The 24,275-nt window shown below is 37.8% G+C and overlaps 1 long non-coding RNA gene and 1 other non-coding gene across 2 annotated transcripts; both read left to right on the forward strand.

Moving 5' to 3' along the window:
- The first annotated feature begins 11,359 nt into the window (after nt 1-11,359).
- Nucleotides 11,360-11,467, forward strand: LOC112745437 (small nucleolar RNA R71). The gene has a single exon (XR_003173366.1). It is a non-coding gene; the product is annotated as a small nucleolar RNA R71 (small nucleolar RNA).
- A 6,020-nt stretch (nt 11,468-17,487) lies between these two features.
- Nucleotides 17,488-20,412, forward strand: LOC140178851 (uncharacterized). The gene is made up of 3 exons (XR_011871806.1): nt 17,488-17,631; nt 17,719-17,880; nt 20,192-20,412. It is a non-coding gene; the product is annotated as an uncharacterized lncRNA (long non-coding RNA).
- The last annotated feature ends 3,863 nt before the right edge of the window (nt 20,413-24,275 follow it).

Below are 24,275 nucleotides of genomic sequence, written 5' to 3' on the forward strand. Positions count from 1 at the left end.
ACAAAGTACAAGAACGGGCCGAGAAATATATCAACATGGAAGAAAACTTCCGACTGGGAGAAACCTCAAGAGCCAATTTTCCTACTCTTCCCGAGACAGAGATAAAGAGCCAAAAAAGAAGGAGTCAACTGCCGAGAAGCCCAGGAAATATCACAACTACACCCCCTCCGGGTATTCCTAGTAGACGTCTATAGGAAAATATATCACACTGAGAAGATCCCACCACCTCGTCAGATCAAACACAAAAGTGGAGGAAGTCGAATGGAATATTGTGAATACCACAAGCTCTTCGGTCACCCCACCAACGAATGCTACAACCTTAAAAATGTCACAGAGTAGTTGGCCCAGAAAGGATGACTGGACTGATTCCTAGCCAACAGAACAGACAATCCACAGATGAGAAGAAAGGATGAAGAGGGAGGACAGACAGAATGCCCCCTCCCACCCCATAAAGGCATGTCCATATAATTAATGGAGGATTTGCAGGAGGGGGAATCTCATGATCATTCCGTAAAAGGCACCTTAAAGAGGTATACTATGTCGGAGAGGAGAGTCAATTACCCGACATACCCACGATCTCTTTTAACAAAGAGGACACCACAGGCATCGCCCCAGGGCATGACTATCCCGTAGTAATCACCATCATAGTGGCAAACGCCCACCTCCACCAAACTTTGGTTGACCAGGAAAGTTCTGTTGATATCCTATTCCAAACCGCTTTCAACAAACTCGATCTCAAAGAAAAGGAGCTAAAAGCATATCCCAATAGCCTGTTTGGACTGGGCGACACTCCGATACAACCACTTGGATACATCTTGCTGCACACTACATTTGCAAAAGGGGCTCGGTCCAGAACTTTAAGCGTTGACTACATTGTAGTCGACGTAGGCTCAGCGTATAACGCCTTCATAGGCCGGACGACTCTAAACTGACTCACCGCGGTAGTCTCCACTCCACACCTATGCATGAAGTTCCCAACTACAGAAGGCATAGCCACCATAAAAGGCGATCAGAAACTCGCAAGACGATGCTACAATGATAGTCTGAACCTAAAAGATGGCCCCGGAGGGAAGGAGGCTAACGCCATGGAATTCAGAGGAGCCCGAGAACGCAAAGGATTATGCCCTCAAGCAGAAGGCGAGACCGAGGAAATACAGGTCGGGGATACCCGGATAAGACAACAAAAATAGGAGCGAACCTAAAGGAAGACCTAAAGGAGCCACTCATGAAGCTCCTAAAAGAAAACTCGGACCTCTTCGCCTGGAAAGCTACCGACATGCATGGCATTGATCCCGGACTGATGAGCCACATATTAGCCATATACCCCGAGTCTCGACCAATACAACAAAAACGCAGGAAGCTCAGACTGGAAAGATCACAGGTCGTAGAGGAGCAAGTACAGGCCTTGCTGGAGGCAGGATTCATAAGAGAGGTTAAGTACCCACTGTGGCTGGCCAATGTCGTGCTCGTAAAAAAGCCAAATGGAAAGTGGAGAATAATGGGCAGCAGCCTATCTAGTTCATCAGCAAAGCCATACAAGGGGCGGAACTAAACTACTAGAAGATCAAAAAGTTTGCCCTTGCCCTCGTACTCACAGCCAGAAGACTCCGACAATCAACCCATGAAGCATATTTTGCAGAAAACGGACCTGGCAGGCAGGATCCTGCAATGGGCAGTCGAGCTGTTCGAGTTCGACCACAAGTATGAGGCCCAGACCGCCATCAAGTCCCAGTACCTAGCCGACTTCATCGCCAAGTATACCGACACGCCGGGAACTCCCGTCTCGTGGAACTTGTACGTCGGCGGCTCGTCAAACAAAGCTGGAAGCGAGGTGAGCATCATCTTGGAAAGTGACCAAGGAACCCAAATAGAACTATCCCTCAAGTTCGAGTTCCCCGAGTCAAACAACCAAGTAGAATATGAAGCCCTGCTAGCTGGCTTAAGGCTGGTCAAAGAGGTCGGGGTCCAGAAGCTCACCATCTTCAGTGACTCACAAGTCATCATTTCACAGATCAAAGGAAGTTACCAAGCGAAAGACCCCACTATGAAGAAATACTTAGACAAAACCAAGGAGCAGCTCAACGACTTCAGTAGATGTGTGATCCGACACATACCCCGATAGTAAAATATCTGAGCTGACGCACTCTCAAAACTAGCCAGCACCAAGCCGAGGGGCAACAACAGAAGCCTCATCCAAAATACTTTACAGCATCCATCAACTTCAAGGGAGGAGAAGGTGTTAAGTATATCAGACCAAGACTAAGGATGGATGACCCCTATAATCAACTACCTCAAGTCCAAAACACTTCCCACAGAAAAGAAAGACACTAAAAGACTCATAAGGGAGGCACAACACTACACTATAATGCACGACGTCCTGTACAAAAGAGGGATCTCGACACCCCTCCTCAAATGCGTACCGACCTCTGTCACAAAGGAAGTCCTAGAGGAAGTTCACAGCGGCATGTCTGGTAACCACTTCGGACCCAGGGCACTGTCTAAGAAAGTGATCCGAGTCGGCTTCTACTGGCCGACCTTACAAAAGGAAGCGACCGAGTTCATAAAAACATGCCCTCTATGCCTGAAGCACGCCAACTTCCACAGAGCCCCGCCTGAAGAACTTATTAGCGTCACCTCCCCTTAGCCGTTCGCAAAATGGGGACTCGACCTCCTCGGGCCATGTCCCCAAGGTTCAGGTCAAGTCAAATTCCTCGTAGTGGGAATAGACTACTTCACAAAATAGATCGAGGCCAAACACCTAGCTACCGCCACTGCCTAGCAAAGTCAAAAGTTCCTATACAAAAACATTGTCACAAGGTTTGGAGTCCCCTACTCCATCACCACGGACAACGGAACTCAATTCACTAATACAGGTGACGTTAGGATTTTTGCCAGTAAAGAATTTCAAAAAAACAGTCGTGTTGTAGATATAGTCTCTAAACCGACAAAAATCCCTTCATACAAATGTTTTGGTTGTCACAAGTAACAAACCTCTTTAAAATTGATAACCGAGTATTTAAACCTCAGGTCGTCTTCTCAAGGAATTGTAGGGAAGTATGTTCTTATTATTGGTTATGGGTTTTGTAAATTGGGGATTTTGGAAGTAAGGAGGGAATATGTTATATGACAAGTAAAATAAAATAATAATAATAAAATCTCTTGGCAAGGTATAAGAAATTGGAAGTCCAGACTTAGTTATCCTTATCAATAATAATGAAAGTTGAATCTTAATTCCACTTAGTTAACCTTTACTAAAGCAAAGGGAAGTCAAGGGACTAATTAGTTTGATCTTCGAATCCTATTTATTTCTTAAGAAAAGGTTGGGATTTTTGAAGTTCAGTTTAATTAGCAAAGATAACAGTTATCAATTATGTTGAGATAAGATAACTCCTGAGTTACTGCTTTCTTAACCAAGACCAAAAGGGGAAAAGTAAATCTACCGGAATAAAAATGCCTTCAGATGGGAAGCAACAGTAACATAAATTAAAGAGAGCAATCATAAGTCTGAAATACCTCAAAATATATTAAAATAGAAAATCAATCATAAAGAGTCATAAACAAAAGTGAGAAAAGAAATAAAAGAACATTGAACCTGGGATTGAGAGTCACTCCTAAAAATAAGAGAAGTCCTAAATCCTAATCCTAAGAGAGAGGAGAGAACCTCTCTCTCTAAAAACTACATCTACTCCTAAAATTGTGAATGTGTAAGCTTATCATGAATGAATAGATTCTTCCACTTTATAGCCTCTAATCTGTGTTTTCTGGGCCACAAACTGGGTCGAAAACAGCCCAGAAATCGCTGGAGAAGAATTCAAACACGCTGATTTCCGTCACTGCAATGTGGCCGCATGAAGCACGCGGTCGCGTCACCTAGCGTCAGGGCAACTATAAGTTATTATATATCATATCGAAGCCCCGGATGTTAGCTTTCCAATGCAACTAGAACCGCGTCATTTGGACCTCTGTAGCTAAAATTATAGCTGTTTGAGTGCGAAGAGGTCAGGCTGGACAGCTTAGCAGTTTCTCCAACTTCTTGTATTCCTTCCACTTTTGCATGCTTCCTTTCCATCCTCTGAGCCATTCCTGCTTTGTAATCTCTGAAATCACTTAACACACATATCAAGGCATCTAATGGTGATAAGGGAGCATTAATATTAGCAATATAAAGGCCAAAGAAGCATGTTTTCAATCATAGCACATAATTAGGAAGGCAAATATAAAACCATGCAAATAGTATGAATAAGTGGGTAAAGGGTTGATAAAATCCACTCAATTGAGCACAAGATAAACCATAAAATAGTGGTTTATCAACAGGCTTCAAAAACCTCGTAGTCGACTTAAAAATCAAGCATCAGTTTACCTCAGTAGAACACCCACAGGCCAACAGACAGGCCGAGGCTGTAAATAAGGTCATATTAGCCAGGTTGAAGCACCGGTTACAGGACACAAAAGGAGCCTGGCCCGAGGAACTCCCCCAAGTCCTATGGGAATATCGGACAACACCGTATTCCACCACAGGTGAATCACCCTTCTGACTTGCTTACGGGGTAGACGCAATAATCCCCGTCGAAGTGGACGAAGGATCCCCCTGGGTGATCTTCTACAACGAGGAAATCAACTCCCAAGCACAGAGAGAATAGCTGGACCTGCTACCAAAAGTCCGAGAAAGAACTCGGATAAGAGAGGAATCCCTGAAACATCGAATGACACTCAGATATAATCGGAAGGTAATCCAACGAAGCTTCATGACCAATGACCTTATCCTAATCTGAAACGACATCAGCGTAGGCAGGTTGGGAGAAGGAAAGCTAGCTGCAAATTAGAAAGGAACATACCGGATCACAGAGGTGCTAGGGAAAGGTTACTATAATGTTGCCGACCTCCAAGGACGGGAGCTCCCAAGGTCATGACACGCCTATATCCTGAAAAGGCACTATAGCTAAAAAGGACTTGAGCCAAGGTGCACTCTTTCCCCAGCAAAGGGTTTTTTAATGAGGCACCAGGACAAGAACTAAGAGGGCCACCAATTACAGGGTAACCAGGCATGTATAGATATTTCTATTTTTTACCTTTTATCTTACTAAAATCTACCATTTCTTAAAAAGTTTTCTACCAATGTGCATTAATTTATGCTCGAAAAAACACAAAAAAATCGCTGCCCGACCAGAAAAGGTCGACAGGATAAAGTGACGAGGTTGAAATTAATGTGAGAAGTTATAAAAGCAACTCGTACAAAAGCGACCCAACAAGGTCAGATTAAAAACAGAGTTGTAGAAATAACTTGAAAAAGTCCGACAGAGAAGTCAGATTACTGAAAGGATCACTAAAAAGGAACCATGTACGTCTCGACTACACAAAAGTCAGACAAGGCCTAAAGGCTGCAGACGCGTAAAGGAACCTCTAAAGTAGAAGTTCGAAAATCGAACACTGCTCCTAAAGTTGATAAAGAAAAGCTGAAAGGTAGAGGTTCAGAAGGAACACTACTTAAAAAGCAAATGCAACTAACGGTCCAGAACCACGCAAAATGCCAGCTAGAAAGTTGCCGAAAGGCAACTAAGAAGCAAAGCAAATCAATCAACATACCCACAAGCCAACCAACTCGGGTACTACCTACGAAGCTATCAAAAGTTAGCTAAAAGGTGAAGACCCAAATATCTAGAAAGGTCCAATCCATGCAACATTACCTAGAAGACATTCGCTACGCTACCAAAGCGATCGACCGAAATGTCAAAGGGGTGAGGTCGCCAAAGAGCAATTAAAGGGTGGTGCACGAAATTGTGATGTCCAGGCTCGAACAATCCCTGGTAATGGCTCCAAAGCTTGGTGCTTTGATCTCAATACATAATTGTCACAACTTCGATACAACTAACCAGCAAGTGCACTGGGTCGTCCAAGTAATACCTTACGTGAGTAAGGGTCGAATCCCACGGAGATTGTTGGTATGAAGCAAGCTATAGTCACCTTGTAAATCTCAGTTAGGCAGATATAAAGTGATAATGGTGTTTTCGAATATTATATAATAAAATAGGGATAGAGATACTTATGTAATTCATTGGTAGGAATTTTAGATAAGCGAATGGAGATGCTTTTCGTTCCTCTGAACCTCTGCTTTCCTGCTATCTTCATCCAATCAGTCTTACTCCTTTCCATGGCTGGCTTTATGTGATACATCACCACTGTCAATGGCTACTTTCGGTCATCTCACGGGAAAATGATCCAATGCCCTGTCACGGCACGGCTAATCGTCTGGAGGCATCACCCTTGCCAATGGCTTCATCTTATCCTCTCAGTGAATAATATGCTCACGCACCCTGTCACGGCACGGCTATTCATCTGTCGGTTCTTGATCATGCTGGAATAGGATTTACTATCCTTTTGCGTCTGTCACTAACGCCCTGCAATCGCGAGTTAGGAGCTCGTCACAGTCATTCAATCATTGAATCCTACTCGGAATACCACAGACAAGGTTTAGACTTTCCGGATTCTCTTGAATGCCGCCATCATTCTAGCTTACGCCACGAAGATTCCGGTTAGGAGATCTAAGAGATATTCATTCTAGCTTATTTCATGTAGAACAGAAGTGTTTGTCAGGCACGCGTTCATAAAGGAGAAGGATGATGAGCGTCACACATAATCGTCACCTTCATCACGTTCTTGGGTGCGAATGGATATCTTAGAAGAGAAATAAGAAGAATTGAATAGAAAACAGTAGTACTTTGCATTAATCTTTGAGGAACAGCAGAGCTCCACACCTTAATCTATGGAGTGTAGAAACTCTACCGTATGAAAATACATAAGTGAAGGTCTAGGCATGGCCGAGATGGCCAGCCCCCTAAACGAGATCACAGGATCAAATACAATCCAGGATGCCTAATACAATAGTAAGAGGTCCTATTTATAATAAACTAGTCACTAGGGTTTACATGAGTAAGTAATTGATGCATAAATCCACTTTCGGGGCCCACTTGGTGTGTGTTTGGGCTGAGCTTGAGTGTAGCACGTGCAGAGGCCATTTGTGGAGTTGAACGCCAGTTTCTGTGCCAGTTTGGGCGTTCAACTCTGGTTTTGGATCCTTTTCTGGCGCTGGACGCCAGATTTGGGCAGAAGGCTGGCGTTGAACGCCAGTTTACGTCGTCAATTCTTGGCCAAAGTATGGACTATTATATATTGCTGGAAAGACCTGGATGTCTACTTTCCAACGCAATTGGAAGCGCGCCATTTCGAGTTCTGTAGCTCCGGAAAATCCACTTTGAGTGCAGGGAGGTCAGAATCCAACAGCATCAGCAGTCCTTTTTCAACCTCTGAATCTGATTTTTGCTCAAGTCCCTCAATTTCAGCCAGAAAATACCTGAAATTACAGAAAAACACACAAACTCATAGTAAAGTCCAGAAATGTGAATTTAACATAAAAACTAATGAAAACATCCCTAAAAGTAACTAGATCCTACTAAAAACATACTAAAAACAATGCCAAAAAGCGTATAAATTATCCGCTCATCACAACACCAAACTTAAATTGTTGCTTGTCCCCAAGCAACTGAAAATCAAATAGGATAAAAAGAAGAGAATATACTATAAATTCCAAACTATCAATGAAACAGAGCTTCAATCATATGAGCGGGACTTATAGCTTTTTGCCTCTTGAATAGTTGTGGCATCTCACTTTATCCATTGAGGTTCAGAATGATTGGCATCTATAGGAACTTCAGATTTCGAATAGTGTTATTGACTCTCCTAGTTCAGTATGATGATTCTTGAACACAGCTTCTTTATGAGTCTTGGCCGTGGCCCTAAGCACTTTGTTTTCCAGTATTACCACTAGATACATAAATGCCACAGACACATAATTGGGTGAACCTTTTCAGATTGTGACTCAGCTTTGCTAAAGTCCCCAATTAGAGGTGTCCAGGGTTCTTAAGCACACTCTTTTTTTGCTTTGGACCTTGACTTTAACCGCTCAGTCTCAAGTTTTCACTTGACACCTACACGCCACAAGCACATGGTTAGGGACAGCTTGGTTTAGCCGCTTAGACTAGGATTTTATTCCTTTAGGCCCTCCTATCCACTGATGCTCAAAGCCTTGGGATCCTTTTTATTTGCCCTTGCCTTTTGGTTTTAAGGGTTATTGGCTTTTTCTGCTTGCTTTTTCTTTTTCTTTCTATTTTTTCTATTTTTTTCGCCCCTTTTTTTTTTTCTGCAAGCTTTGTTCTTTGCTGCTTTTTCTTGCTTCAAGAATCATTTTTATGATTTTTCAGATTATCAAATAACATGTCTCCTAGTCATCATTCTTTCAAGAGCCAACATATTTAACATTCTTAAACAACAACTTCAAAAGACATATGCACTGTTCACGCATACATTCAGAAAACAAGAAGCATTGTCACCACATCAATATAATTAAACTAAATTCAAGGATAAATTCGAAACTCATGTACTTCTTGTTCTTTTGAATTAAAACATTTTTCATTTAAGAGAGGTGATGGATTCATAGGACATTCATATCTTTAAGACAAAGTTACTAACTACTAAGGATCATGTAATAAAGACACAAACACAGATAAGCACATAACATAGAAAACGAAAAACAGAAGAAATAAGAACAAGGAATGAATCCACCTTAGTGATGTCCTTGAGCTCTTCTATGTCTCTTCCTTGTCTTTGCTGCTCCTCCTTCATTGCTTTTAGATCTTCTTTGATTTCATGAAGGATGATGGAGTGCTCTTGATGTTCCACCCTTAGTTGCTTCCAATAATTGTGTGGAAGAAAATGTATCCCCTGAGGTGTCTCAGGGATCTCTTGATTTGCAGTCAAATGTTCTACCACTGAGCTATAGACCCTTGATGGAAGCTTTTGTCTTCCCTTTCCTCTTTCTAGAGGCCTCTCTGGCCTTAGGTGCCATCAATGGTTATGGAGAAAAACAAAAAAGCTATGCTTTTTACTACACCAAACTTAGAATGTTGCTCGCCCTCGAGCAAAAGAAGAAAGAATAGAAGAAGATATGGAGGAGATGGAGGGAGATGTGTATTCGGCCATATGGGTGGGATTGGGTGGGGAAGAGATGTTGAATTTTGAAGGAAAGTGGGTGTTTGGATGTGAGTGGTAAAGGGTTAATAGGGAAGAGTGTTTATTGGGAGTAGAGGATGATTGAGAAGAGAGAATAGAGTGAGTGGAGGTATGTGGGGATCCTGTGGGGTCCACAGATCCTGAGGTGATCCTGTGAGGTCCACAGATCTTGAGGTGTCAAGGCATTTACATCCCTGCACCAATTTAGGCATGCAAAATGCCCTTGCACACAACTCTGGGCGTTCAGCGCCAGGTTGGTGCCCATTTTGGGCGTTCAACGCCCATTTGCTGCCATTTCTGGCGTTGAACGCCAGAACCATGCTTGTTCTGGGCGTTCAGCGCCAGGATGCTCCCATTCTGGGCGTTCAGCGCCAGAACTATGCTCTGTTCTAGCGTTTGAACGCCAGGCAGATGCTCCTCCAGGGTGTGATTTTTCTTCTGCTGTTTTTTATTCCGTTTTCAATTTTTATATTTATTTTGTGACTCCACATGATCATAAACCTAAGAAAACATGAAAAACAATAAAAATAAGAATTAGATAAACATTGGGTTGCCTCCCAACAAGCGCTTCTTTAATGTCAATAGCTTGACAGTGAGCTCTCATGGAGCCTCACAGATGTGCAGAGCTTTGTTGAGACTCTCCAACACTAAACTTAGAGTTTGGATATGGGAGTTCAACACCAAACTTAGAGTTTGGTTGTGGCCTTCCAACACCAAACTTAGAGTTTGACTGTGGGGGCTCTGGTTGACTCTGCTTTGAGAGAAGCTTTTCAAGCTTCCTCTCCATGGTTGCAGAGGGAGATCCTTGAGTTTTGAATACAAGGGAGTTCTCATTCCATTGACGGACTATTTCCCCTCTGTCAACATCAATCACAGCTCTTGCTGTGGCCAGGAAAGGTCTTCCTAGGATGATGGATTCATCCTCTTCCTTTCCAGTATCCAGGACTATGAAATCAGCAGGGATGTAAAGGCCCTCAACCTTTACTAACACGTCCTCTACTTGTCCATAAGCCTGTCTTCTGGAGCTGTCTGCCATCTCTGATGAGATTTTAGCAGCTTGCACCCCATAGATTCCCAGTTTCTCTATTACAGAGAGGGGCATGAGGTTTATTCCTGAACCAAGGTCACACAGAGCCTTAAAGATCATGGTGCCTATGGTACAGGGTATTATGAACTTTCCAGGATCCTGTCTCTTCTGAGGCAATGTCAGTTGATCCAGATCACTTAGTTCATTGATGAACAAGGGAGGTTCAACTTCCCAAGTATCAATGCCAAATAATTTGGCATTCAGCTTCATGATTGCACCAAGAAACTTGGCAGTTTGCTCTTCAGTAACATCCTCATTCTCTTCAGAAGAGGAATACTCATCAGAGCTCATGAAGGGTATAAGGAGGTTCAATGGAATCTCTATGGTCTCTAGATGAGCCTCAGAGTCCTTTGGTTCCTCAGAGAAAAGCTCCTCATTGATCACTGGACGTCCCAGGAGGTCTTCCTCCTTGGGATTCACGTCCTCTCCTCTCCTCATAGGTTCGGCCATGGCGCTTATGTCAATGGCCTTGCACTCTCCTTTTGGATTCTCTTCTGTATTGCTTGGGAGAGTACTAGGAGGGATTTCAGTGATCCTTTTACTCAGCTAGCCCACTTGTGCTTCCAGATTTCTAATGGAAGACCTTGTTTCATTCATGAAACTTACAGTGGCCTTAGATAGATCAGAGACTAGATTTGCTAAATTAGAAGCATTTTGTTCAGAGTTCTCTGTCTGTTGCTGAGTTGATGATGGAAAAGGCTTGCTATTGCTAAACCTGTTTCTTCCACCATTATTAAAGCCTTGTTGGGGCTTTTGATCCTTCCATGAGAAATTTGGATGATTTCTCCATGTTGAGTTATAGGTGTTTCCATAAGGTTCACCTAAGTAAATTACCTCTGCTATTGCAGGGTTCTCAGGATCATAGGCTTCTTCTTCAGAAGAAGCCTCTTGAGTACTGTTGGATGCAGCTTGCATTCCATTCAGACTCTGAGAAATCATATTGACTTGCTGAGTCAATATTTTATTCTGAGCCAATATGGCATTCAGAGTATCAACCTCAAGAACTCCCTTCTTCATAGGCGTCCCATTGTTCATAGGATTCCTTTCAGAAGTGTACATGAACTGGTTATTAGCAACCATGTCAACGAATTCTTGAGCTTCTGCAGGCGTTTTCTTTAGGTGAATGGATCCACCTGCAGAAGTATCCAATGACATCTTAGATAACTCAGACAGACCATCATAGAATATATCCAGGATGGTCCATTCTGAAAGCATGTCAGAAGGACACTTTTTGGTCAACTGTTTGTATCTTTCCCAAGCTTCATAGAGGGATTCACCTTCTTTCTGTCTGAAGGTTTGAACATCAGCTCTAAGCTTGCTCAGCTTTTGAGGAGGAAAGTACTTGGCTAAGAAAGCCGTGACCAGCTTATCCCAAGAGTTCAGGCTGTCTTTAGGTTGAGAATCCAACCATAATCTAGCTCTGTCTCTTACAGCAAAAGGGAAAAGCATGAGCCTGTAGACTTCAGGATCTACTCCATTAGTCTTAACAGTATCACATATCTGCAAGAATTCAGTTAAGAACTGAAAAGGATCTTCAGATGGAAGTCCATGAAACTTGCAGTTCTGCTGCATCAGAGAAACTAATTGAGGTTTCAGCTCAAAGTTGTTTGCTCCAATGGCAGGAATGGAGATGCTTCTTCCATGTAAATTGGAATTAGGTGCAGTAAAGTCACCAAGCATCTTCCTTACATTATTATTATTTTCGGCTGCCATCTCCTCTGCCTGTTCGAAAATTTCTGAAAGGTTATCTCTGGATTGTTGTATTTTAGCTTCTCTTAATTTTCTCTTCAGAGTCCTTTCAGGTTCTGGATCTGCTTCCACAAGAATGTTCTTATCCTTGCTCCTGCTCATATGACAAGGAAGAATGGACAGAAAAATGATAATAATAATAGAGATCCTTTATACCACAGTATATGGATCCCTTTGTGAGTGGAAGAAAAGGGGGAGACAAGGAATGTAATATAAAGGAAGAAACACAACTGTGAGAATGGAAGAGATGTGAGATGAGATGTTAGGATATGAATGAATAAATAGAATGAGATGGGGGAGGAATAATTTTCGAAAATTATTTTGAAAAAGAGTTAGTGATTTTTGAAAATTGGTTTTTGAAAATTAGTTAGTATTTTTCGAAAATTTTTGAAATCAAAAATAGAAAATAAAAATAATTAGTTAATTAAAAAGAAATTTTTGAAAAAGAGGGAAGATATTTTCGAAAATTTAGAGAGAGATAGAGTTAGTTAGGTAGTTTTGAAAAAGTTAAGAAACAAACAAAAAGTTAGTTAGTTAGTTGAAACAAATTTTGAAAAGATAAGAAGTTAGGAAGTTAGAAAAGATATTTTGAAAAGATATTTTTGAAAAAGATAAGATAAGAAGATATTTTAGAAATTAATTTTGAAAAAGATTTGATTTTTAAAATCTCAATTAATGACTTGATTCACAAGAAATCACAAGATATGATTCTAGAACTTAAAGTTTGAATCTTTCTTAACAAGCAAGTAACAAACTTCAAATTTTTGAATCAAAACATTAATTGACTATGTTATTTTCGAAAATTTGATGGAAAAATAAGAAAAAGATTTTTGAAAAATATTTTTGGAATTTTCGAAAATAACTAAGAATTTTGAAAAAGATTTGATTTTTGAAAAAGATTTTGAAAAAAATAAGATTTCCAAATTGAAAATTTGATTTGACTCATTGGCAACAACTTGATTTTTTTTTAAAAATTTTTGAAAAAGTCAACTCAAATTTTCGAATTTGATGAGAGAAAAAGGGAAAGATATTTTTTTGATTTTTGAATTTTTATGAAAACATGAAAAATATGCAATGCATGAAATTTTTAGATCAAAACAATGAATGCATGCAAGAATGCTATGAATGTCAAGATGAACACCAAGAACACTTTGAATGTCATGATGAACATCAAGAACATATTTTTGAAAAAATTTTTAATGCAAAGAAAACATGCAAGACACCAAACTTAGAATTCTTTAATGCTTAGACACTAAGAATTCAAGAATGCATATGATAAACATGAAAAGACACAAAACAAAAATTCATCAAGATCAAACAAGAAGACTTACCAAGAACAACTTGAAGATCATGAAGAACACTATGAATGCATGAATTTTCGAAAAATGCAAGATGCATATGCAAGTGACACCAAACTTATAACATGACTCAAGACTCAAACAAGAAACAGAAAATATTTTTTATTTTTATGATTTTCTAATTTTTTTTTGGATTTTTATTTTATATTTTTCGAAAATTAAAAGGAAAAATAAGGATTCCAAAATTTTTAATATGAATTCCAGGAATCTTGCCATGTTAGTCTAAAGCTTCAGTCCAGGAATTAGACATGGCTCACTAGCCAGCCAAGCTTTCAAAGAAAGCTCCAGTCCAAAACACTAGACATGGCCAATGGCCAGCCAAGCTTTAGCATGTAAATCAGAAACAGTAGCAGGTGGATTAACTCCAACTAGCTTGCTCTTGATAACAAATTGCTGCCTCAGTCCAAATAAAATTAGACATGGCTTTACAGCCAGCCAGGCTTCACATGCTTCATGAAACACTAGAATTCATTCTTAAAAATCTTGAATAAAAATAATATTTTTGAAAACTTTTTTTTTTTTCGAAAACAATTGAGAAAATTTTAGAAATATTTTTGAAAAATTTTTGAAAATAAAATAAAAAGAAAATTACCTAATCTGAGCAACAAGATGAACCGTCAGTTGTCCAAACTCAAACAATCCCCGGCAACGGCGCCAAAAACTTGGTGTTGTTGCCGGATCAGACTTGGCACTGATGTTACCGGACCAAAAGCTTGCCGAAAACTCAAACAATCCCCGGCAACGGCGCCAAAAACTTGGTGCACGAAATTGTGATGTCCAGGCTCGAACAATCCCTGGTAATGGCTCCAAAGCTTGGTGCTTTGATCTCAATACATAATTGTCACAACTTCGATACAACTAACCAGCAAGTGCACTGGGTCGTCCAAGTAATACCTTACGTGAGTAAGGGTCGAATCCCACGGAGATTGTTGGTATGAAGCAAGCTATGGTCACCTTGTAAATCTCAGTCAGGCAGATATAAAGTGATAATGGTGTTTTCGAATATTATATAATAAAATAGGGATAGAGATACTTATGTAATTCATTGGTAGGAATTTCAGATAAGCGAATGGAGATGCTTTTCGTTCCTCTGAACCTCTGCTTTCCTGCTATCTTCATCCAATCAGTCTTACTCCTTTCCATGGCTGGCTTTATGTGATACATCACCACTGTCAATGGCTACTTTCGGTCATCTCACGGGAAAATGATCCAATGCCCTGTCACGGCACGGCTAATCGTCTGGAGGCATCACCCTTGCCAATGGCTTCATCTTATCCTCTCAGTGAATAATATGCTCACGCACCCTGTCACGGCACGGCTATTCATCTGTTGGTTCTCGATCATGCTGGAATAGGATTTACTATCCTTTTGCGTCTGTCACTAACGCCCTGCAATCGCGAGTTAGGAGCTCGTCACAGTCATTCAATCATTGAATCCTACTCGGAATACCACAGACAAGGTTTAGACTTTCCGGATTCTCTTGAATGCCGCCATCATTCTAGCTTACGCCACGAAGATTCCGGTTAGGAGATCTAAGAGATATTCATTCTAGCTTATTTCATGTAGAACAGAAGTGTTTGTCAGGCACGCGTTCATAAAGGAGAAGGATGATGAGCGTCACACATAATCATCACCTTCATCACGTTCTTGGGTGCGAATGGATATCTTAGAAGAGAAATAAGAAGAATTGAATAGAAAACAGTAGTACTTTGCATTAATCTTTGAGGAACAGCAGAGCTCCACACCTTAATCTATGGAGTGTAGAAACTCTACCGTATGAAAATACATAAGTGAAGGTCTAGGCATGGCCGAGATGGCCAGCCCCCTAAACGAGATCACAGGATCAAATACAATCCAGGATGCCTAATACAATAGTAAGAGGTCCTATTTATAATAAACTAGTCACTAGGGTTTACATGAGTAAGTAATTGATGCATAAATCCACTTCCGGGGCCCACTTGGTGTGTGTTTGGGCTGAGCTTGAGTGTAGCACGTGCAGAGGCCATTTGTGGAGTTGAACGCCAATTTCTGTGCCAGTTTGGGCGTTCAACTCTGGTTTTGGATCCTTTTCTGGCGCTGGACGCCAGATTTGGGCAGAAGGCTGGCGTGGAACGCCAATTTACGTCATCAATTCTTGGCCAAAGTATGGACTATTATATATTGCTGGAAAGCCCTGGATGTCTACTTTCCAACGCAATTGGAAGCGCGCCATTTCGAGTTTTGTAGCTCCAGAAAATCCACTTTGAGTGCAGGGAGGTCAGAATCCAACAGCATCAGCAGTCCTTTTTCAACCTCTGAATCTGATTTTTGCTCAAGTCCCTCAATTTCAGCCAGAAAATACCTGAAATTATAGAAAAACACACAAACTCATAGTAAAGTCCAGAAATATGAATTTAACATAAAAACTAATGAAAACATCCCTAAAAGTAACTAGATCCTACTAAAAACATACTAAAAACAATGCCAAAAAGCGTATAAATTATCCGCTCATCAAAGGGTAAGGTGTTTTCAATAGCCAACCACCAGAGGGCGGATAAAAAGCGACTGAGAATCAAAATCAAGTGCTACATGCAAAAGTTGTTAAACATTAAACTTAAAAGTTGTGAAGAAGCAACTATAAAGCAAAAAGTGTTCAACTAACAGCTATTACACAAAGATGTGTTCAAAGACCCATAAATCGGGCCACATCGAATACATAAATTGAAAGGGACATAAACAGTAGAAATCACAAGGGGTCAAGCTTTGCTCCTGTGGCTGCGGCCTGAGGAGGAGAAGGAATAACCGAGATCGGAACAACCCCGACAGCACCATTCGGACCATGGCGGTCATACCATTCACCACGTGACCCTTGTAACATTCTGCATTTTTGAAAATCTAATTATGAATAAATTGTGATTTTATTTTATTAAGTTTAAACTTTATAATTTTAAAAATTATTTTATTAGAAATAATTAAATAGATTCAGAGATAATTTCATTTTAAACCAATTAAGATTCTTAATGTAATTTTATATAATGGAATATTTTGTATAATTTTAGTAATTGAAAAATAAGAAAGAATTATATAATTTAATTTAAGTAACTTTTATCCTGAAAAAGTTACGATTTATTTTATTAATTTGATATCTTATTTTATAAATTAATTAATTAAGAGTAATTAAATTAGTTTACTAATATTTGGAGTTAATTCAATTAATATTCTTGTGTAAATTTTTATAGTTGGTTATTTTATGTATTTTGAAAATTATATAATTTAAATAATTTTTATTATGGATAAATTATGGTTTATTTTATTAGTTTGAGCTCTTTGAGATTAATTTATTAGGAATGATTAAATGGATTTTTATAAATACTTAAAGTTTAAGTAATTTTATTATAATTAGATATTTTGTAAATTGAAATTAAAGTTTCGGTGATAGAAAAATAATAAAAAATTATATCATTTAATTTGAATAATTGAATATTGAGTTTAAACTACATTTTGTAAAAATGTGATTAATATATTTACTTTATGATTTAAATTAAAAATAATTATTTGAGCTCGTTAATAGATTGATAGATAAAATCTCATGCATTTTAAAAGTAATCTTTATAGCATTATATTTGAATTCTAAATTGTTATCCTATCATGAATATTTTGTAAAATTATTATACTACTTGTATATATTTTTTCTTAATTTATCAAATCAAAATCTAATTTAATTTAAGATCACAAATTTCCTAATTGATACCCTAATTTCACAAAACGCACACTACATACGTTCAGAGAAAAGGAAAGAAACAGTGAAGAGAGAAAGGGGAGCTCGAAGGGGGAAGAAGAGAGATCGAGAGGGGGAGATGGAGAAGTCGGGAGTCGGGGAGTAAGGGAATAGGAGGAAGACGCTGGGATGATCAAGAAGGCTTCGACTTCGTCATCCTCGTGCATCCGTCGCTGCTACCATCATCGATCAGAGCTGCTGCACGTGGAGAGAAGGGGAGACGACGTCGCTGTCTCTGTTTGGGATAGCCGCCACCGTTCAAGTCACTACAGGAGGAGAACGCCACTGCGTGAAGCGAGGTGATGAGCGAAGTAGAACGCGTACAGGAAGAAGGAGAACACGACGACTGGGAGGAGGCAGTGCCGCTGCCGTTGCTACTAGGGTTTGTCTTTGGAATTCCTGGTCGCCGCTATCGTTGCGGGTGCGTCAATTCTGTCCTAGCTATTAGAGTTACCATTTCTGAACCATTGTCGCTTTGAAATGATCCTGTCTCGGCCTCTAATATTCCTAATTATACTGTAATCGTTGGAATCGCCACAATTGGAGCTCATTGCTAGAGAAGACAAACTGTTGCACCATCTTCTTTATTTTGACTCTGAACCTCCATTCATAATCCTGTAATGTTTCCACTCTTGTTCTATTTAGAATTTTGTTTCTCTGCTATATTTTTATTTTAATTACGGTAGCCTATACCTTTGTTTTAGTGTTGCTGTGTTCTGCTGGAGCTGTCAAAATTGTTGTTGTTGGAGTGTGATCATGGTTGATGCTGCTGCCGCGTCCCAATAATGTTGGAATTGTTGCTGCTGCTATGAATTCAAAAAGTGCAGGTTTATCGTGGTTAATTCCTTCCGGTTTAGCTAATCGAGGTAGGGAGTTTAAAATGATTTTAATTTAGGAATGCCAACAAGGTTTACTGAATAACTGCAAATTGGGAATAATTGGGACTGAATTGGAGAGTTTGAGATCTTTTCATTAAATATTAGATTTACGGTGAATTTTTGAGTAATGGTTGTGGGATCTGATTTTTACTGCATAATTTTTGGAACAGTAGTAACTTGTTGGCTCTGTTGTGAATATTTCGAATTGAATTTTGAAGCAAAAGCAATTTTAAATGAAACTTTAGTCCTATTATTTTAATTTCATAAAATTTCAAAACGGTTGAACTTGCTGTTTAAAATATACAAATTTTTGAAATACGATGCATTGTGCAATAAAGGCCAGATTCTGTTTTCTTGAATCAGTAACTTTGAGAGTTTATAACTTTTGAACCAGGTTGGATATCGAGGTGCAACCAATTGGAAGTGAAAATTAAGTATGTTTAGCATATGTGACTTAAATTTCAGGGCTATCCATGTTTTAATGAGTAAGTTATAGGACTTCGAAGAAGATAAGTTCATTAACTTTTAAAACAGAATTCTGCAGAAAATTATTCAACTTCTAGGTTATATAACTTCTTCATTAAAAATGATATTGACCTGGAACTAATTGGAAAAGAAACCTGGATGAGTGGAGTTAAACTATAATAACTTTTAAAGTCATGGGATTTAACTTGGATTTTATATTGAATTTTGAATATCACATGCTGCTGCTGTTTTTCTGGTTTTACGCACTGCAGAGCAGTCACAGTTTTTCCTTTATTTCTAAGGCTAGAGAAACCATAAAATTAGAATCTATGGTTTTTTAACAAGCTTGTCTTAAGATGAACGCTTGGACATAAAGTTTGCGCAATTCTGAGTTTATTTGCTATATTAAAAATAGAAAAGAAGATAGAGTGTTGAGAATGTCTGAGTGAGAGTTATGAGTTCATAAAATTAAAGATTAACCTTAGCGTCATAGGGTTGATTCAATGTTGGAATTTGTTTGATTCTGAATTGATTTGCTATTGGAGAGGTTGAAAAGAGTTTGGTAAATTGTTTGGTTGGGACCTGTAAGGGTGGCTAAGTCCTATTTTTAAAGGAGGTTATGTCCAAATTTTTATAAAAGTATAAGGACTTAATCAAAATCAATATTTAAGGCTTATTTAATGATAATAACTTCAATGATTCTTTTATGAAAAGATTATTTGGTATACAAGATTGTTATCAAGGGCGTGGGTCTTGTCTCGCTTGCGTACTTGCAATTATGAAAGAAAAAGGAAAGAGTAAAGTACTTATTCTATGATTATCTGTTGCTTGAGGCAACCCAAGAGATTTTTATTTATTTGTTTGTTGCTTGAAGCAATCCAAGAGATGTTTGTTTGTTGCTTGAGGCAACCCAAGAGATATTGTTTGCTTATTTGTTGCTTAATGCAACCCAAGAGATAATATTTATTTATCTGTTGCTTAAAGCAACCCAAGAGCTTCTGTAGGGAAACTTGGATACCTACAGCAATTTTCCGTTCCCAATAGTATATTTCCTATGAGTAGAAAGCAGAGGCTGTCTCAATAGAGCTGCTAATAATTATATGCGCATTTATTTGAACGGAAAATCGTATTCGGGAAATCGTGAACTCGTGACCGGATAAATGTGGGGAATACAGGTGCTAACCAACACATGAGCTCATGGCCTGCACTAGAACTAGACATTCATCATATGCATCTATGTGACATTGTTTAGGTGTGTATATTGTAATTGGTTTGCCTAAGTGAATAATTCTGTTTAACTGCTAATTGCTATACTTAATGTAATTGCTCTTGATTGTGTTTGAACCTCATTACCTGTGTTTGTAACTGATTGTTTGGATTGTGGTGATTGGATGTTGATTGAGTTGTTTGGGCCTGAGGCCGTGACTGGTACGTTTGAGATCTAGTTCTGTATAAAGTATCTGACTGGTTCAGCATAGACTTAATGAACCTATGCTTGGAGCAGGATGATCATTTATACCGCGTAGGTAACTTCTTTTATGTTATGGTCTAGTAAAGTATGAAAAATCAAACTGGTTCAGCATAGACTTAATGAACCTATGCTTGGAACAGGTTGGTCATTCATACAGTTTAGGAAACTTTTAAGAGTTTTATAAAGAAAATATGGGTCTAGGATTTTGAATAATTAACTAATTCTTAAAGAAGGTTAATTTTCTTTTAGATGTCTCTGAATGAAATTAACTATTTGCGCTTTATTCTTTACTTTCACGGCATTCTCGACCTCTACTGAGAACATGTGGTTTGGTTCTCACCCCCAAATTTTCCACCCTTTCAGTGACACAGGTTTGAAGATGCAATATGAAGCTGCAAGCGATTAGTAGGCTTTCTTTATGCTTTTAATTGCTTTCATAGAGTCCCCTCGCTCTGGTCCTTTGAGGTTTTATTTTAACAGAGGGGTAGGTGTTGTATCTGGGTTTATATGACTTCTTATGTATAAGAATTACTATTAATAATACTTATGTGATTGTTATTATTATTTGCAATGTTTATCATTGATACATGTCTTTAATGAAAAAAAAAACAAACAAAATTTTCTGGCATTCTTCTTAAAACTGAAACGCAAAATCGATACAAAGGCTCAGTAACTAAGTAGTTAATATTAGAAAAGGTCACGTAACGTTCTTTCTAGTAGAAATACCGTTACTTAAGCAAGGTATTTTGCTGGAAGGGATGTTACAATATGGTATCAGAGCAGTCCTTCCTGTAGAGCCTTGGGAGTGGACTGACTATGCTTCATTGCATACTTTGAGTGTCTGTCATGCTTTCTAACTTGTTCTGATGACAAGAGTTTGTTTTATATGCATGACTGTCTCGTGATTAACGCTATTAGTTTACCATTGCATACCTCATGGTATCAAGTTTGGCTAACTTAATACTAATGATTTATGTATATGGAACACTAATGGGTTATCATAGACGAAATAGAAGTGATAGGTTAACGCGAATTACGAGGTTTTGGGAACGTTAAAACTAAATTCTAGAGATTAGTTCCGTTTTAACGTATGATCTTTATTCGTGCTTAGCGTTATCTCTTTCTCTACTATTTGTATTCGAATTTCTAGTTTTTGATCTCTTTCTTGTTAACCTTGCATTATCATTCGTGCATATCCTTGCTTGACTCTGTATCTGGTTGTTGTTTGAATCATTTGAAATATTTATCCTTACCTTACAAACTTTATGCTTCTTGCTCTAAACTCTGATTTATTTAGGTGTAACATACCTTTTCTTGTAATTTCCTTCTTGAGTAATTGTTTCAGATTTTCTTCGAGAAGAATTTCAATTTACATCTTTTCTTACTTGACTGTATCCACAACCCTTGCTTAAATTTTGATGGGATTGTTTTTAATTCAGCCTAGACTTTCTTACATAAACTCTGAAACTTCTTTATGTAGTTTGATCTTGTTTATCTGTGATATACCACTTACTTTTATTGATTTATAGAAAATTTTGTTTCAGAATTTATTCTTTAAATAAAAGCTGATTTTCTGCCAACTTTACTATAATTCTATGGCTATCCTTACCTAATTATGTACTTAAGTATCCTCCAAAATTTTTAAAGAAAATATTTTGCCCTTAACATCAAACAAGCTTTAATTTACAAACCATGCATGATTTGTTTTGATTTAAAAATTAAATTGATATAACATATTATTTATACTAAGTTTAGTACTTTGAAAAATGTTAGATTTATATATATTCTTTTGAAAAAGATAAACTAATTCCCTCTATTTCAAATTGAAGTTGTTTAAAATTGTTGTACTATTTTCCCTAATAACATTCATATTGAAATTGTTCGATTCATAATTTCTTCCTAAGCTTCGAATTAACTCCCTTTATGCTCCATTTCATTGCTTATATATATCCTTGTTTGTTGACGATCTCATGTATTCCTTCAAAACCTTGCGAAATACCATCTTTGTCCAACTGTGAACTTGAGTATTCTTCCAATTTCTCGCATAAACCTTTCGTGCCGTTTGTCTTTCTTTTCTCATATTTCGTATTTCTTATATGCGCTAGTTCTTAGGGACGCGATTTGTGCGTGTGGAAAGTGAATTTGGTTAGTATACAAAGTTATAAGGAGTTGTGGAGTTTTGAGACGACGAAAGGAAGTGCTCATGCTTTGTTAAACGTTCTGAACGAATATTGTGCCTATTTGATTTTGGATTTCAAAATTTATCATGAGTTAAGTTATTTTATCAACTCTTGCATTACCTAGTATATTTTCTTCTACGTTTATGTGATATGATTTTCTTGGTATCTTTAAAATATTCAAAAGGGGATGTGAATATAAATCTTTTCTTCATCTTATATCAATTTTTGAGGGCAAAAATTTTTGTAAGTTGGATAGAATGTAACATCCCACATTTTTGAAAATCTAATTATGAATAAATTGTGATTTTATTTTATTAAGTTTAAACTTTATAATTTTAAAAATTATTTTATTAGAAATAATTAAATAGATTCAGAGATAATTTCATTTTAAACCAATTAAGATTCTTAATGTAATTTTATATAATGGAATATTTTGTATAATTTTAGTAATTGAAAAATAAGAAAGAATTATATAATTTAATTTAAGTAACTTTTATCCTGAAAAAGTTACGATTTATTTTATTAGTTTGATATCTTATTTTATAAATTAATTAATTAAGAGTAATTAAATTAGTTTACTAATATTTGGAGTTAATTCAATTAATATTCTTGTGTAAAATTTTATAGTTGGTTATTTTATGTATTTTGAAAATTATATAATTTAAATAATTTTTATTATGGATAAATTATGGTTTATTTTATTAGTTTGAGCTCTTTGAGATTGATTTATTAGGAATGATTAAATGGATTTTTATAAATACTTAAAGTTTAAGTAATTTTATTATAATTAGATATTTTGTAAATTGAAATTAAAGTTTCGGTGATAGAAAAATAATAAAAAATTATATCATTTAATTTGAATAATTGAATATTGAGTTTAAACTACTTTTTATAAAAATGTGATTAATATATTTACTTTATGATTTAAATTAAAAATAATTATTTGAGCTCGTTAATAGATTGATAGATAAAATCTCATGCGTTTTAAAAGTAATCTTTATAGAATTATATTTGAATTCTAAATTGTTATCCTGTCATGAATATTTTGTAAAATTGTTATATTACTTGTATATATTTTTCCCTAATTTATCAAATCAAAATCTAATTTAATTTAAGATCACAAATTTCCTAATTGATACCCTAATTTCACAAAACACACACTACATACGTTCAGAGAAAAGGAAAGAAACAGTGAAGAGAGAAAGAGGGGCTCGAAGGGGGAAGAAGAGAGATCGAGAGGGGGAGATGGAGAAGTCGGGAGTCGGGGAGTAAGGGATTAGGAGGAAGACGCTGGGATGATCAAGAAGTCTTCAACTTCGTCATCCTCGTGCATCCGTCGTTGCTACCATCATCGATCAGAGCTGCTGCGCGTGGAGAGAAGGGGAGACGATGTCGCTGTCTCTATTTGGGATAGCCGCCACCGTTCAAGTCACTATAGGAGGAGAACGCCACCGCATGAAGCAAGGTGATGAGCGAAGTAGAACGCGTACAGGAAGAAGGAGAACACGATGGCTGGGAGGAGGCAGCGCCGCTGCCGTTGCTACTAGGGTTTGTCTTTGGAATTCTTGGTCGCCGCTATCGTTGTGGGTGAGTCAATTCTGTCCTAGCTATTAGAGTTACCATTTCTGAACCATTGTCCCTTTGAAATGATCCTGTCTCGGCCTCTAATATTCCTAATTATACTGTATTCGTTGGAATCGCCACAATTGGAGCTCATCACTAGAGAAGACAAACTGTTGCGCCATCTTCTTCATTTTGACTCTGAACCTCCATTCATAATCCTGTAATGTTTCCACTCTTGTTCTATTTAGAATTTTGCTTCTTTGCTATTTTCTTATTTGAATTACGGTAGCCGATACCTTTGTTTTAGTGTTGCTGTGTTCTGCTGGAGCTGTCAAAATTGTTGTTTTTGGAGTGTGATCATGGTTGATGCTGCTGCCGCGTCCCAATAATGTTGGAATTGTTGCTACTGCTATGAATTCAAAAAGAGCAGGTTTATCGTGGTTAATTCCTTCCGGTTTAGCTAATCGAGGTAGGGAGTTTAAAATGATTTTAATTTAGGAATGCCAACAAGGTTTACTGAATAACTGCAAATAGTATTAATAGTTGTGAGTAATTAATTGATTATATGAATGTAGGATTGTGATTGCGATTGTGCTTGGTGCTGTGATTGAATTGATTGTAATTATGTCTGGTAGATGATTGAATTATTGATTGTTGGTTGTTGAAATGGTTGTTTGGTATATTGCTATGGCTGTGAAAGTGAC

This window comes from Arachis hypogaea, chromosome 14 (assembly GCF_003086295.3).
Source record: "Arachis hypogaea cultivar Tifrunner chromosome 14, arahy.Tifrunner.gnm2.J5K5, whole genome shotgun sequence".
Classification (NCBI taxonomy): domain Eukaryota; kingdom Viridiplantae; phylum Streptophyta; class Magnoliopsida; order Fabales; family Fabaceae; genus Arachis; species Arachis hypogaea.